Below are 15,918 nucleotides of genomic sequence, written 5' to 3' on the forward strand. Positions count from 1 at the left end.
AGTGTGCTAACAAGGATCACTATCCAGAATTTCACAGCTGGCGAAGGCTCTTTTCCACTTTTATGGCATAAGAAACAGTTTTAACACCACAGAAATATCCAAGGGTCTGTCGGGGATTCAAAAATCTCAATGCCCATCTTTGCGCCAAAAGCAAACCACTGACTTGAGAGATTCATGTTTAAAGTAATTATGATGTCTAAATATAACAAGCCTTGGCAGAGCCAATAGGTCTCGCCTTTGGGACCTTATAAGTGTTTAGTTAGAGCTAGGCTGACTCTAGGCTCGACCTAAAAAGCCAGATCTTAGAGAGACCACGTATGGCACAGCCAACAAGGCTGCACATAGGAGTCAGCAGAAAACCTGCCACTGGGCGAGTTGTAAGGGAAAAGACACAGGAAACAAATGAACATCTTATCTATACATGTCCTGAATTAGTTCCACTACAGCAAACACTGATATGCCTTTGCTTTCTGATGTATGGATGTAGAACCATAGAGTTTGCAATAGCAAACTAAAGGCCAAACTAAAATACGTATGAGTTGTATAAGAATATGAAACTGGTGAAACTAATTGTTACATTGAGGGCTGGCTACTTAGCTGTACTTTTATAACTTGTTTAAACTCACCAAACAATAAAGATGCTATGAATTCTGTAATTTTTTAAGTTGATGTATTGTAGCATAACTGATTATTTAATCTAGTCAATAAATCATAACCTACCTACCCTCTCTTGCATGGCATGAAGGCCAGCACTGGTGGTAAATCCGGAAAAAGAAGTCACCAATGACAATTCAGAATAGAATGCCTCCAGTTAAAACTCCTATCTTCAATTGGAAGAAGCCTCTCTCGATGCAGGAATTATTTCTTGAGGCTATCAGACCCTCCCAAACAGTCTGGTTCAATGTGTGTCAGGGAACCAAGTCTGCTATTTACATTAATACTCAACTCCATATCAGGCATGGTCTTCTTAAGCACTCCTCTAAACGGGACCCTCTTTGAAATAATGAACTGCCCCTGAATCTACCCTCCCAATCAGTTACATATCAGCCTCAAAGATGAAGCAAGAAGGAGACCAGAGGCAAGGCCCTTCTTTAGGTCAATGGACGGACACCCAGTCCACTCTCAGTTCTGTCCAACTAACCGCAAACTGAATCCAGTGTAATGATGGGGCAGCCACTCTGGCCACCAGCCTGCCCAGAAGCAAAGCTCTAAGCCTCTAGTTTTCTGAATTATCCGGACATCCCACATTTTCCTTGGCTAAAACTCACAATAGTATTTGCATGTCATATCAAAGACCAATGCACATGCAAAAACGTAGAAAAAATGGTGGCTGTACATGGACATTTACCATTGTATAAATAGTACGAATGATAACTGTGATATGATGCACAGGGGAGAAGAGTGGCTGCAAATTGCAGTTTGTATCTAAATACAAGCAATCCCACTTCCAAACACACAGTTGCAGTCAGAGAGCAGGAATAAATACTCACCAAAAATGCATCAAATGCTGCATTTAAAGAATACTATTGTGTGAACACTCCAAGTTCATCTTACTCCAGTTGTTGTTTCTCCTTATCCAAACTCATTGATGCTCTAACCACAACCTTAGTATGAAAGTCTGTCAAACTGGTAACTATTCTGTCCTGCAAGCTTCAAAATACATTCATATAAAGTCTTAATCACCCAGTTAATACACACATTTAAATACTGTTAGTAGAGAGACTTGCTTTGCATCAAAAGAAGAAAAAAGAGAAATAAACCTGGAATACAGACAGGTGACTTGACATTCTTGGATAACAACTCAATTTTAAAACTTTAGCTCTCCAATCCAATGTAGATCCAAACAATCAGTTAGGAACGATAGATGCTTACTGATCCACAACATCCTGCCAAATGCAGGTGCTATCACTATGAAATAAACAACACAGGAACTTTAAGTCGCCTCAAGAACAGACATGAAATGTAAACAAGAGTTACAACTCCGTGGATTTTATGCATCACAAAGTAACATGAGATGTTTCAGACCTTTCACACTTCAAACCTACACTTCATCAAAAGTTAACTGAGTACCTCCCTTACTTAACACGGAACACAAGAAAACAATGCTACAAGTAGGCTTTAAAACACTGACAAATTACAGAGGTAGAGGGTCCTGATCCCCCATCAATTTCCACCGCCTTGCACTATGAAACAAAGTATTGTCACTGGAATACGATTTACAATAGCTAGTGTGCATGAACATTTTGGTGATCCTTTTGTGATAGACACTGTTATAAAATTACGGTTCTAAAGTGCATACAGAGTATAAACAATGGTTTTACTGAACTACAAAGCCAAGTCTGTAATGGATAAAAATGCGGCAGATGGTATAGAAAGTATACACCAATAATCGGAAAGCTGAAAGAAGGCACGTGACAGAGTTTAAAAGGTGCTGCTACCAGATTAAAGTGTTTAGCAGAGCGGTTTGAACATCAATCAAAGGTTTGAAAGCACAGTTTATCTAAACAGCATCGGTAATTTTAGAACCACTTACAAAACACAGTTTTTATCAGCCATCATTTGCCAAATAAAAAGATACATAGTAAATAATATTTCCTTAACACATGCAGCTATAAAACAAACATTCCGTTCTATCACAAAAAACGGCGCTTCAGCATAGTGAAAGATTTAGCGTTCGGACAATGAAGCATGGAGTCAGATCATTAATTTCTTCTTACTCAATTGAACAAATGTCTTAAATAACTGCAGTTAGGTGGGGAATTGAGTGTTATTTCGCCTGCTCCTTTTGAATTTTGTGGGAGAAATGAGAAGAAACACGAAGCGTTTGAAACACTGTGAGAAATAAATCAGAAGTACACTGCCCTCTACCACCTTGCAGTTAAATGCAACGCTCGCTCGGCAAGCAGCAGCTGTTTTCAAGCACACTCGTGCTTGTGGCGGCATCCGCCTTGCGGCCAATTAGCATGCGCGCCCCTGCTCGCTCCCGCAAGGTGGATGCCGCCACAAGCACAAGTGTATGCTTGAAAATAAGCAGAGCGACGGCTAAAGGATCTCCTATGCAGCGCATTCGCGCTGCATAGGCGAGACCGAAAAAAGAAAGCACTTTGTGTCTTTCCACTGAGTCCTACACTTACTGGAGTACACTCCTATCTCTACACAATTTTTTTTTAAATTGTGTCCTGCAACATTTTACTACCACCCTCTTGGCCATCTCTGTGCCTTACCACACTATCCTTTCCACACCCGACACAAGAGATAGCTGCATACTGACAGCAGCTATAAGACAGCCGCCTCCAGTACAAACTGCAACCCCTTGTAAACTGCAAGTCCGCAGAGTCCCCTAGGTTACTGAAAAGGGACTCATTTTTAGAGGCAGAACATCACCATCATTTTCCCACTTCCCAAGGGTCTGCAGAGAGCCATGGGAGGCTGGAGGAAATAGAGAGTGGTCGAGACAGTCCATGATAATTGAGCATTCCATGACTTTTCACCTCTCTGTTTTTCTGCATCTATGAATAAGTGTTAAGACGGGAATGTGCCCCCCATTGTATTTGCAGGGTCAAGACTGATTTGCATATGACTGGGTCTAAACTGGGTTGGAGTGGAGAACAAAAAAAACGATTGATTTAACACAGATCTGTGACTGGGAGTGAATGTTTGATTTTTTTCAGCATTCTGTCCATTATCTGTTCTTTTTGCATTTGCTGCCCTAAGTTTGAAGAGTATGCCCTGATGTGGGTCCCATGCTTGCTACGCTACCAGATTCAAGCTAGCCAGGCTGATATGGGGTAATACCCCTAAACTGGTCCTAGGATGCTTGTTTCTGGTCTATGGATGACCTGGCATGACAGTTCAGGCTGGACTGTTCCCAAGGGGAGCAGGGCCAAAAAGACTGATGTGTATATGGCTGGGTCTAGACTGGAGTGGTCGCGGCATGCAAAAAAACGATGGATTTAACCCAGATCTGTGACTTGGGTGAATGTTTGATGTTTTCAGCTTACTATCCATCCTCTGTTCTTTTTCCTCATGGGAACTGGGCATGTACCACTACCCTGAGTGTCCAACTACATGTGAAACTGTTAATCTGACTTTTTATTTGGCTCAAACATCATGCTTTTCTATCCTGTGCACAGAAGCCCAGACATGACCATGTCCTTTCTTTTATTAAAAGATAAGCACTCAGCTGGACAATACGTTATTGTGTCTGTTGGTTGATTGTTCAGTTCCAACTCTAGCCACTACCTTCCTGAAAAGCTTTGGGCTGCTCACCCTCACTACCCTGAGATTCAGTTGTGGAAAGGGATATACCTGACCCAGTTTGCAAAGCCACAACAGGATATACACGATGACACCAGTGGCAAACGTCCTCAACCACCAAGCTTAAGGTTTAGTAACCCCTGTCGTTCTTTGGTCCCTGAACAGGGTCTGACAACGAGTTTTCAAATGTCTCTTTGTTTATTGAGATGCTTTGAAAAGCATCAGACATACAGCCTGCCGGAAACTACAGAGCACTGGAAAAACCAAGACTCCATTTTAGCGCAAGTAGATGAAAGGAAGAGTACTCCAACCGGGGCATATTTGTTTGGTATTATTCCAGCTGCGGTCGGTAGTGGAAGTACCGGCCGGGCGGTGACATGGGGAGGGGGAGGGGCAGGGTGGGGGGTAGTAATGTGTGGATTACGGAGTTTAACAGGTAAGTAAACATAACAATAAATAAAACGAATTTCGTTGCGTGCACTGCATCACCAAATGTGATGCAGTGCGCGCAACGAAATTTGTTTTATTTATTTATATGTTTACTTACCTGTTAAACTCCGTAATCCATACATTACTATCCCCCACCCTGCCCCTCCCCACGTCACCGCCCGGCCGGAACTCCCACTACCGGCCGCGGCTGTATTATTCTAAAGCTTCTCTTGTAGAGGCCAAAGATTAGATTGCTATCTGTCTCAAGAGTTCATTCTTTGGGAGTTTTCTGAAGGTAAGGTGAGTGGGATCTACACTCAGTCTTGGGCCACAAGCATTTCAGAGTTTGGGATTCTGGACACACAGTGACCTCCCTCCATGTTTTTATTACTCAAATGTTGGATGAGGTGGAGATTTGTTGACCGGACCTTCCCAGAAGGAATATAATATGGGGCTAGGCTTGAAGGTAGCTGGGTCCTTTGTTCCAGAAAATCTCATGGATAGAGCAAGGCCTGAATTTGACGTGACGCCAGTGGAGGGCTTAGAAGGCTGGTTTTGCTTCATCAGGTTTCTGGAGTTTGGGGTAGAGTTTGGCTGCATACATCTGCAATCTTTAAACCTATCAATTGTCTTTTCTGGTAGCCCAATGAAATTAATGTAGTCCAGATGACCCATAAATTGGGCTGTTGCCAGTTACGGTTGATGACTGGTTTGCAGTAGTGCCAGGATCCTCTCAGCATGAGCAGGTGAAGGTTATTGCCACTAACTACAACGTTAACTTGAGTAGTCAATGAAAGATATTTATCAGAAATCATCCCTAGATTTTTGACTCTTTGGAATGTGGATAGTAGTCAAAAGGCATTTGAGCCATTCAAACAGAAGTGATTTATTGTCAGAACCTTGAGGTACTGGGAGATCATGTTTCATACAAAAGGATTTTCCCTTCATCCAACTAAAAATATGGTCCAGGTATTCTGTGACGTTTGACTCACTCTCTGATTTGTTGCCCAATCAGACATGGATTTGGGTATCATCAACATGCATTTGGAAATGTTGCTGTAGCATATGTGCCAAGGGAAGCATGTAACTGTTGAAAAGTAGCATGCATAAGGATAGTCTCTAAGGGGCAGAGTAAGACACCCTGAACCCTATAGATTATTCGTCAATTGAATGTATTTATATGTGTGAACACCTTCACAAAGGTGAGTATATCCACACTAATATAAGTCATTTACTAAAGGTAGGTGATAGGATTATTTCAGGTGTGCACATCTTAAAAATCACAAAGGATAGGGTGTGAGCAGTAGGTCCAATTGGGTGGGAATATGTCATACCTAACTACACAACATACCTATTCTCAAAGAGGGGTATTCCAGCTGCTTGAAGCGAGAACGCAGAGGCAGGGCAGATGGTCGTTTGTGCTGATGAAATGGGAGGGAGGGTTTGTGGCTTATTGTGGAGGTAAGTTTTGCACTCTGTTGGGTATGAGGGATGTGGCATTTGTGGACTGTTGGAGGAGAGTTCGGATTTGTGTACTGTCAGAGTGTGTTGGTAAGAATAAACAATTCGAATTTTGGTCTGGGCATACCCAATACACCTAGAGCATCTCACTTAGAAAAACAAAAAAGTGATTGATGCATTGATTCATTTAAGCTAAGCAACTGACAAGTAATCTTGGTTGGATTCCAGTGTAGAAGACAGCCATATGCAAATCGGAATCGGTCCTGCTTGAATAAGAACAGCCACACCTGTTCTGACAGGTCCGGTCCTATGTAGATAGGGTCATGAGCATTCATGCCCAGACCTGGGTGCCTTGCTCACTGTGCAATAAGGTCTGAGCTGCACCTCATTGATGAGGCCCAAAAAGGTTGAAACCAGCCTGTCATTGCTTACGGTCAGATAGGACATGCCTTGCAGCCCAGACTGAATATTCCTACTGGAGCAAAAACAAGACTGATTTGCATACAGTCACACCCTGTCTGGAGGGGTAATGTGGCAAAAAAATACAATGTACTGGAATATGGTCCTTAGCAACTATAATTGGCTATGCCTTTTGCAACAATACACCCATCACATTTTGTTGTTTTAATGTGTTGATTGCACACATACTGCACATGCTGCTTGTTTGAGAGTAGATATCTGTCATCATCATGGCTTTCTAGAACACAAAGGTTCCCAACTTACATACTAATGTGGTGGCACAACATGGCATTCAGTGTATGTAGCATCATTCCCTCTCGCTGGTACTGTATGTAGATTCACAATATATATCAATTGTTGGAATAGAAAAGTTTTAGCTGAATCCTCCATGCATTGTATGTCTTAAGTTAGCATGCACGGCACCATTTTATATTCAGCTTCCATTTTGAGCCATGATCGAAACTAACTTCTGTCTCACTCTCTCTCTGCTCCAGCTGAAAGCAGCTGCAATAGTTTTTGTTTCTTTAAGGTTGAGCTTCGCTGTGCTAATGAATACACCGTCTTTGTCAGTACATACCTTTCCCATTAGATAGGCCTGCTCCCGCCCCTACAGTGGTGGGCACAGGCAGAGTGACCTTTGCGCTGAGAAAACATGTACCCGGTGTCAGGATTGAAACCCATCCTTCTGTATCTCCTTTGTTCACCAGCTACCAACTGGAAATTTCCAGCGAGGGCGTGTCTTTATTGGTTCTGAATTGTACATTATGTATTGCCATGCTTGCTAAAGTCAGTCCCTCTGCAGCAATCCAAGGAGGCTGGTCAGACCGGACTCTAATCGAGTGTACCTAAATAAAATATCTTTGGTTTGTATTCTCTACTGTCTGACCGACTCTTCATTTGTGTGGAAAGCTGAGAGGTGGTCATGAGTGACCCAGTTGACCCTAATCGGGTCACTTCCGTCCGTTGGCGCCCGAACAGGGACTACATTGTGTGACCCATCCTCGCCCGCGGACGGGTGGGGAGGTCGGGCCGCATTGGGTCAGACAGGCGGACCTGAGATCCCTTCATGAGAGAGTCTTGAACTTGCAGCTGCCCCGTCTGTCTGACCTTTCGATGCCTCGCCGAGTGATCATCCCGACTGAGGTCCTGAACAATGAAACCCTTGGACCTGACTGTTTGGTCCGAAGAGTCGGCAGTGGAGAATAAATTATTTTGACCTGTGTGCACCAGGTGTTTGTTTGGTTCTTGGTTCTTTGTGGATATGGTACCATTTTGGTTTGTCTTTGGTACAGTCTGAGGACCGCTTTAGATACGTGGTGTTTGTGTTTGTGAGCACTTTGTTAGGGGACATAAGTAATTTGCCCTACTTTGGAAAATGCCTTGCCTAACTCGCTTCTTGGTTTCTTGTTGTTGTTGTTCTGCTGATGCTTGACTGGAAGAAAGTCCGACAGCACCTCCGGAAGGCACCCCGAATTTTGATATGTAAGTAAAACATGGCCTTGGCCCTATTATGTTTAGTATGTTATGGCACAAATATACGAGGTCAAATTTTGAAATCTTCTTTGGCACGATCGGTCACTCAGTTTTCATACATTCGTATCAATAAACAAACCATATCTACACTCAATATGAGCCAAATTTATTAAACCAATACCATATGTATTTATCTTAAAAAAACACCAAAACACATTATTCTTAAAAAACATCAATAAACACAATTACAATTTTAAAAAGCAATAATTTGTTAAGTCATAAAAGACATACAAATTACGGCGCATATAGTACAGTATTTACAAATTAATACATCTTCATTAAACAGAAAACACAGTGGGAGAACATGTCAGACAGTTGTATCATGTCATTAGGGCAACACCAATCTGTAACAGATCATTTGTTTGCAGTCGGGAATTTAATATCCTTTGACTCACAAATGTCCCACAAAGATCTAGCGTTTTAGGAAATAGCGGAGCATTGACGCGTTTCGATGGGTATTATATTATGACAGCCACCTTCTTCAGGAAAAAGTTATCTCCCAGTCACAGTTTGTTCACTTTGTTAGCACCAGTAGAGAAATTCTGGCAGACCTCACAGAAGATAAAAAGATCCACCAATTGGGGTAAGGGCTAATGTATATATGCCTCAATCCCCTCCAAACGTTCCACAAGGACCTATTTCTGCCATCCAGTAAAATTCTATTGGCAAGAGAATACAGCAAATTTTAATGATGAGGGATGTTGGATTGATAAGTCAGGGAAGCAGAGATGGATGTTGCCAGATGCATATGTTCTTCCTGTAGTGACAGTGGCTCATGGCCCAGCTCACATCAGTCCTAAGGGTATTTGCAAGTTGGCAGAATGACAACATCTCCAATATACCGCCATTGCGATCGCAAAGATACTCCTGAAGGAGTTCTTTCCTCGCTTCGGCTTGCCCTATTTGATCTGGGGTGATAACAGAAGGCATTTCAATGCCAAGTTTGTCCAGCTAGTTTCTGAGGGGCTACACATCCGACAGAAGCTCCATGCTGCGAATCACCCCCTGTCAGCAGGTTTGGTTGAGAAGTACAATGGTACTCTCAAACTGAAATTGGCAAAGATTCAGGAGACCACAGGGTTGCAGTGGCCAGATGCTTTACCATTAGCCGTTTTGTCCACAAGAACAACTGCACATTCTAGGACAGGATTGTCACCTTACGGGGTCATGTTCGGATGCCCGGCGGATGTCTGGGTGTAGGATTAATAACTTTTACCAATGGATTAAATTGTTACTAGGTTACTGTATATTCTTATGTGATTTTGTTACAATGTTATATCACATCTGCCAATAGTAGTTGTATTGCCTTGTGCCCCTGTCCTGCTGCTTGTGTGTTTAGTGCACTGTGGATGTGCACTGAAATTCCCTGAGAACCCACAAGCCAGGGGGGAAGATGCCAGTTGAATTACACCTTCCAGTCTGCACATTACATTCTGGAAGAGACTCACTGAACCTAGCTCACCCCAGTCACATGCCTGTCCATAGCAGGTTGCCCTGGGAAACAACCGTTTCAACGCAACTTTTACCACGAACTACCTTTCCAGAGCATTTTTTACAACGCAGGATCCTTTACAACGAATGTCTTTACAACGCATGATATTACATCGCAGATGCCTTTACAACGCATGCATTACAACGTAAGTATAGGTAAGTATATAATTATAATAAAATTTTTAATTAATTAATTTATTTTAAAATAATTAAATATTGTTTTTTTTTAAATATATTATAAAAATATCATTTATAAAAAATTAATTTAAGTAATTTTACTGTTCATTAACATTTTTACCCCTACATTATCCAGCACTTACCCTACTATTACACCCCCCTGGAGTTAGAATAGTAATTTTTACCCCATCACTATCCAGCACTTACCCTACTATTACACCCCCCTGGAGTTAGAATAGTAATTTTTACCCCTACAATATCCAGCACTTACCCTACTATTACACCTCCCTGGAGTTAGAATAGTAATTTATACCCCTACACTATCCAGCACTTACCCTACTATTACACCCCCCTGGAGTTAGAATAGTAATTTTTACCCCTACACTATCCAGCACTTACCCTACTATTACACCCCCCTGGAGTTAGAATAGTAATTTTTACCCCTATACTATCCAGCACGTACCCTACTATTACACCCCCCTGGAGTTAGAATAGTAATTTTTACCCCTACACTATCCAGCACTTAACCTACTATTACTCCCCTATGGAGTTAGACTATTATTTTAAAAAACCTACATTCTTTTAAAAATATATATATATATTTTTAAAAATAAGAAAATTAAAGTAAAATAAAAATTTAATTAAATTAAATCAAATTAATTTTAATGAATTAAAATTTTTTATAATATTATATACTTACCTATACTTACGTTGTAATGGCATGCGTTGCAAAGGCATCTGCGATGTAATATCTTGCGTTGTAAAGACATTTGTTGTAAAGGATCCTGCGTTGTAAAGGTAGGCATTGTAAAAGTATGCGTCGTAACGTCATACATCCGGTTGCCCTTACAAATAGGTGCATGCCGGTAGAACACATTTAGCTAACAATAAAATAAAAAGTGGTCTAAGAAACAGTAACACTGGAGTTGTAACTTGCTTGCATATCTGCCTGTTAGTCATTTTATAAACTTCTGAAATTCATTAAAAAAAAGTGACCCAGAGAACCCGAGAGAGGGAATGGCAGGGTTGTCCACTGCCTGCACAAATTATTATAGCAGGGTTGTTGCTATGTCATTCCCTCTGTGTCCTGGCAACACATGGCCCTTTCCACAACTCGTACTTCACTCAAGAACCAGGGGCACAGCTACTATTGGTACAGCTGGTGCAGTGGCATCTGAGCACTGAACCCTGAGCCATCAATTGAACCCTAAGAGTGGATGTATATAACTCCCACGACAGCAGTCAAAGTGGTCATTCTGCTTGCTTGCACCCGGGCGCTGGCAGCCTTGCTACGATACTGCCTACAATATTTGCCAGAAAATGATGGCTGCCTTTTTTCAGCCAGGTGGTCTTAATTGTAGTCTTAATCATGGATACTGTACGCCATGTTTGCTGGAAAAGAATGGAGGACTGTTAGCACCAGTGCTATGCATTACTACTGTTAGAGTGTGCTGCTGAGCTCAGGAAGTACTGCAGCCCTACATTTGCACACCACAGCAGCCCTAGCAATAATTAGCCTTTACTACTGCCACCACCCTTTATTGCATGGAGACAGTAGTCAATTCACAAAGGGTTCTGAAGTGAGACAAGGTAAACTGTTCCTTTCAGGAAATGGCATGACCTAAAAGCAAACACATTTAACCGCAGGTGGTCACCATTTTTAAGAAGGTTGTCCCGCGGCTTTGAGGATTCTACACCCACATGCATCATTGTTCCATTTTGCGATTCCTTAATTGAGAAAATTAAGGAATCGCAATTAAGGAATTGCAAAATGCAATTCATTAAGAAATTTGCAAAAAAATTGCGATTTCTTTAAATTCCTTAATTGCGATTCTCTAATTGAGAATCGCAATTAAGGAATTTCTACACATTCATTCGAATGAATGGGAGGGCATTCTCAATTTGCAATTCATCATTGTGAATTCGCAAATTGAGAATGCAATTTCAAGGGTGCAGGGGTGTTCAAAAGACACCCTGTTGCACCCCTGAAATTTGCTTTTGGATACATCTTACACACACACATGCCCCAATTTCCAAATTCGCAATTTCTAAAAGTATGATGAATTGCATTTAAGGAATCTCAAATTGAGATTCCTTAAATGCATTCGCAATTTAAGAAATCGCAATTGTCCAATTTCTTAAATTGCAAATTACTGAAAAAGGTTGGTGCATCCCAAATCAGGAAATTGCATTCGCAAACGGCCGAAAAATGCGATTCGCACCGTTTGCGAATGCAATTTACCTTGATGCATGTGGGCACTAGTCCGTAAACTGAAAGGAGTCATAGGGAGAAAATATTATAATAACTGGTGACGGATGGTGTGCAATCAGCAGGGCGTGCAAAATTAAAGCTGTTGGCGAAAGATATGGTGTATGCGGTGTCCAGGGCGTCTAGTGCAGGAGTAAAGCAGTCAAACGTAGGCTTGGCCTCAGATGAAAGTGGTGAGGCTTCGATGCATGGAGGGTGAAAGTGCAGTGCACTCAGGTCTTTCGCCTCTCTTGGAACGGACAGTTCAATTATCTGGCTCCATACATGTAAATGTGTCTTTCTGTCTACAGCCCCTGATGGCCCTGATAAATAGCACAAAGCCCCGGCAAGCACTGCCCCCTGGGTTTCAAAACTTCCAAAGACCCGGGACTGGAATAATGGAGCAGATGGTGGATGGGAATTTGAGTGACAGGCTCTGGGGGCATAGTTCTCTAAAATGGAGTATTCGTCTCTCTGTCTAGTTGTGGAACTGCTAACATGCAACTGTTACACTAAAAACAGCCACAACAAACAGTGAAATGACTCGTTGCGAAGGCCAACTACACACGCCAATGGTCTGCATACACGTAAAACTAGAAAGTGTTTTTCCAACCCCTTCATTGGCGTCAGTTATCAACACACTTCTTCAGATAGGAAAAATGTGCATTGTGCTGCCTGCTCCTGAAAATGATGAATAGGATAATGGCTTAGTTGTTGCCCGGAGTGACATGTAATCACACTGCTGTGCGCGGGTTGATGTTTTTCTCAGCGTGGCGCTACCGTGTGTTATTCAAGTCAGATTTACGCGTGGAGCAGATTTGAAAATATGGTAGTGGGCGCGCGATACCTACACAATTGTTTTAGAGAATCGTGTTATTTACGCCTGCAACATGTTTCGAATTGTTTAACAACACACGAAGCGTGCAAGAAGCACAAATGTCCCGTTAGAAAAGCGAGTTTACCCTGCCAGCTGCTCGTGTGCCACCCCCCGACTCCCCTCCGAGCAAGATGGAAACAAACCACGCACCCTGACCTTTTTAGGACCTGTGACCACCACCACCTACTACTGTGCACCCCCCACAGTACCCATGAGGCATGTTTACACCGAGGAGCAACATGGAGTCGCCTAAGGCGCAGCTAATTTATCTGGCCAGAGGTGGTGGAGACATTCAGCTAGAAGCAGATAGTGCATTGAGAAAGACATGGGACTGCACCTTTGGAAAGAGCATTCATCTCTGCAGCATAACACCCCTGTCGTTTCTACTCACATGGTGCCTCCTAAAATTAATTTTAGAAAACGACCCTCTGTGCATGTCTGCAGCACATGTGTAACCACACAGACGCGCTTCGCCTGTCACTGTTCTGCTGTGGATGGAAATGTGACAGCACCATCAGCATCTGCAAACAGGTGCTTTCTAGCTCTGCCCTCTCGGGGGTGTCCATTGGGGCCTTTTGGGGGTTCCATACACAGGGCTGCAGGAATGGCAAGCTCGTCTTCATGCACCTCACCTGCTCCCCCTTACTGAGGTGGGCCCCTCCCCCTTTGCCGAGACCCCGCCCCCCACGCGCTTCCACGAGGAACGGGGCCACTGCCGGCCCTCGGCGCATCCGCCATTGTGTGCAGATGGCCCAGTGTCACAATTCACAAATGTCCGATCGATGGAGGGCGCCTCCGGGCCTGCGGCATTGTGCTGAGCCCCGGCTCTTAATTACCAGAAGGGGTTCAGGTTCGTGCATTGTGCTGCGGAGCCGGGAGCAGCTGGCCCTCCATGCCTGGACATCCAGGGGCCGCCCCGAAACGAGATACTTCAGACCTGGCTGCGCTGGGGTGTCGGCAGCCGGGCTGGACGCGCGTGCGCTCCCACAAGGCACCGCGGCGCAGACGGGACTCCTGAATAGCTGCACAGCGAGCCGCCCACAAGGCCGTGTTTCTACACTGACTAAATGTTGACGTGTCTTGTAAATGCATGGGCAATGAATTCTGAGTGGACAGGTGTCACACGAGAATGTAAAATGTGACTGAAAATGCATTAGTTTGGAATGTTTCCAATCTAAAGACAAGTGAGCTTTATGTATCCGCCAAGTGGACACATTATCAAGGGGGCCAGCGGCTGTACAGTTGCAGGCCCTGCACGCTCTATCACTGAGCCCAACACATTCACAGTTGTGGGCACGGCACACTCCGTCACTGACCCCACAGTGTCTCAGTTGAAGAGCACTGCACACACCACCATCGGGCCCCACAGTGTCACCTGCACACACTCCGTCACTGGGCCCCACACAGTGTCACTCTTAGGGCCTTGACCATTGTCTCACTGGGCACCACAGTGTCACAATTGCAGGCACTACACACTCCAGTCCAAGTATTACTGCTGCTCTCTATGCTGCACACTCCAGGCCTAGTATTATTGTTGCTGCTCTCTATGCTGCACACTCCAGTCCAAGTATTACTGCTGCTGCTCTCTATGCTGTACCTTCCAGTCCAAGTATTACTGCTGCTCTCTATGCTGCACACTCCAGGCCTAGCATCACTGCCGCTCGCTATGCTGCACACTCCAGGCCTAGTATTACTACTGCTCTCTATGCTGCACACTCCAGGCCCAGTTCTCTAAACTGCACACTCCAGGCCTAGCATCACTGCTGCTCTCTATGCTGCACACTCCAGGCCCAGTTCTCTAAGCTGCACACTCCAGGCCTAGTATTACTGCTGCTCTCTATGCTGCACACTCCAGGCCCAGTTCTCTAAGCTGCACACTCCAGGCCTAGTATTACTGCTGCTCTCTATGCTGCACACTCCAGTCCTAGTATTTTGCTGCTCTCTATGCAGCACACTCCATGAAGGGACTCACAGTACCCCTGCTACATTCCCTGCTGCACCCATCATTGCTGAACTCTACATTACCACCACTGTGCCCCCACACTATCGTAGTTCCAGACCCAGGCGTACACTCCTCAGTGGAGGCTCACATTATCAATGTTGTCGTTTATGCTGTTCACTCCATCATGAGGTCCACACGGACCTGGTCTGCTTCGCACTCTAACGCTGGGCCTTCGCACACCCACTGCAGACGTCCATCACTGACCCCCTCGCTATCACTCCTGGATAGTCTTCTGAGCACACCATCACTGAGCCTGACCCTATCACCGCTAAACACTCTGCTGCATGTGGAATCCTTGGACCCGCACTTTTGATACGGCAGGCTGCGCTGCACACTAGCGCTGTTATGGTCTCTGCAGCACGGATGTATGATGTTTCAACGCATGCTTTTACCACGCATGCCTTTACAACGCAGGTTTTACAACGCAAGTCGTTACAACAACTTGCGTTGGGGGGCACTGGATAGTGAATAGTTTAATTTACTATTCAAACTCCAGTCCCCGTGGATAGTAGGGAAGGTGTTGGATAGTAAATTAAACTATTCCCTATCTAGAGCGCCCCCCAGCGCAATGCGTTGTAATAACTTGCGATGTAAAAGTTGCGTCGTAATGGTAGTGCGTTGTAAAAGTTGCGTTGTAAAGGATGTTCCCCCTGCAGCACACTCCATCACAGGGCCCAACTCCCAGTCAACTGCTGATCCCTGTGCTGCACACTCTTACAGCTCATCCTGTGCTCAGGGCTTTAAGTGGGCCGGGTCCTGCCGGTGCTCAGCACCAGCAGTTCTAAAAAGCAGGTCCAGGGATGGGTCCCTATCAGGCTCTACAATTTTTGCCCTCATCATCAGGGTGAAAAAAATAATCTTAACTCTGCAGCAGTACCACGTTTCACTGCCTTTAATGTAACTTCAAAGAGACTTGTTGCAGTACTTTCACAGTCTCAACATTTCAGAACTGAATCATTTTCAATATCATATACAATGAAGCCA

Source organism: Lissotriton helveticus, chromosome 2_1, assembly GCF_964261635.1.
Source record: "Lissotriton helveticus chromosome 2_1, aLisHel1.1, whole genome shotgun sequence".
In the NCBI taxonomy this organism is placed as follows: Eukaryota; Metazoa; Chordata; class Amphibia; order Caudata; family Salamandridae; genus Lissotriton; species Lissotriton helveticus.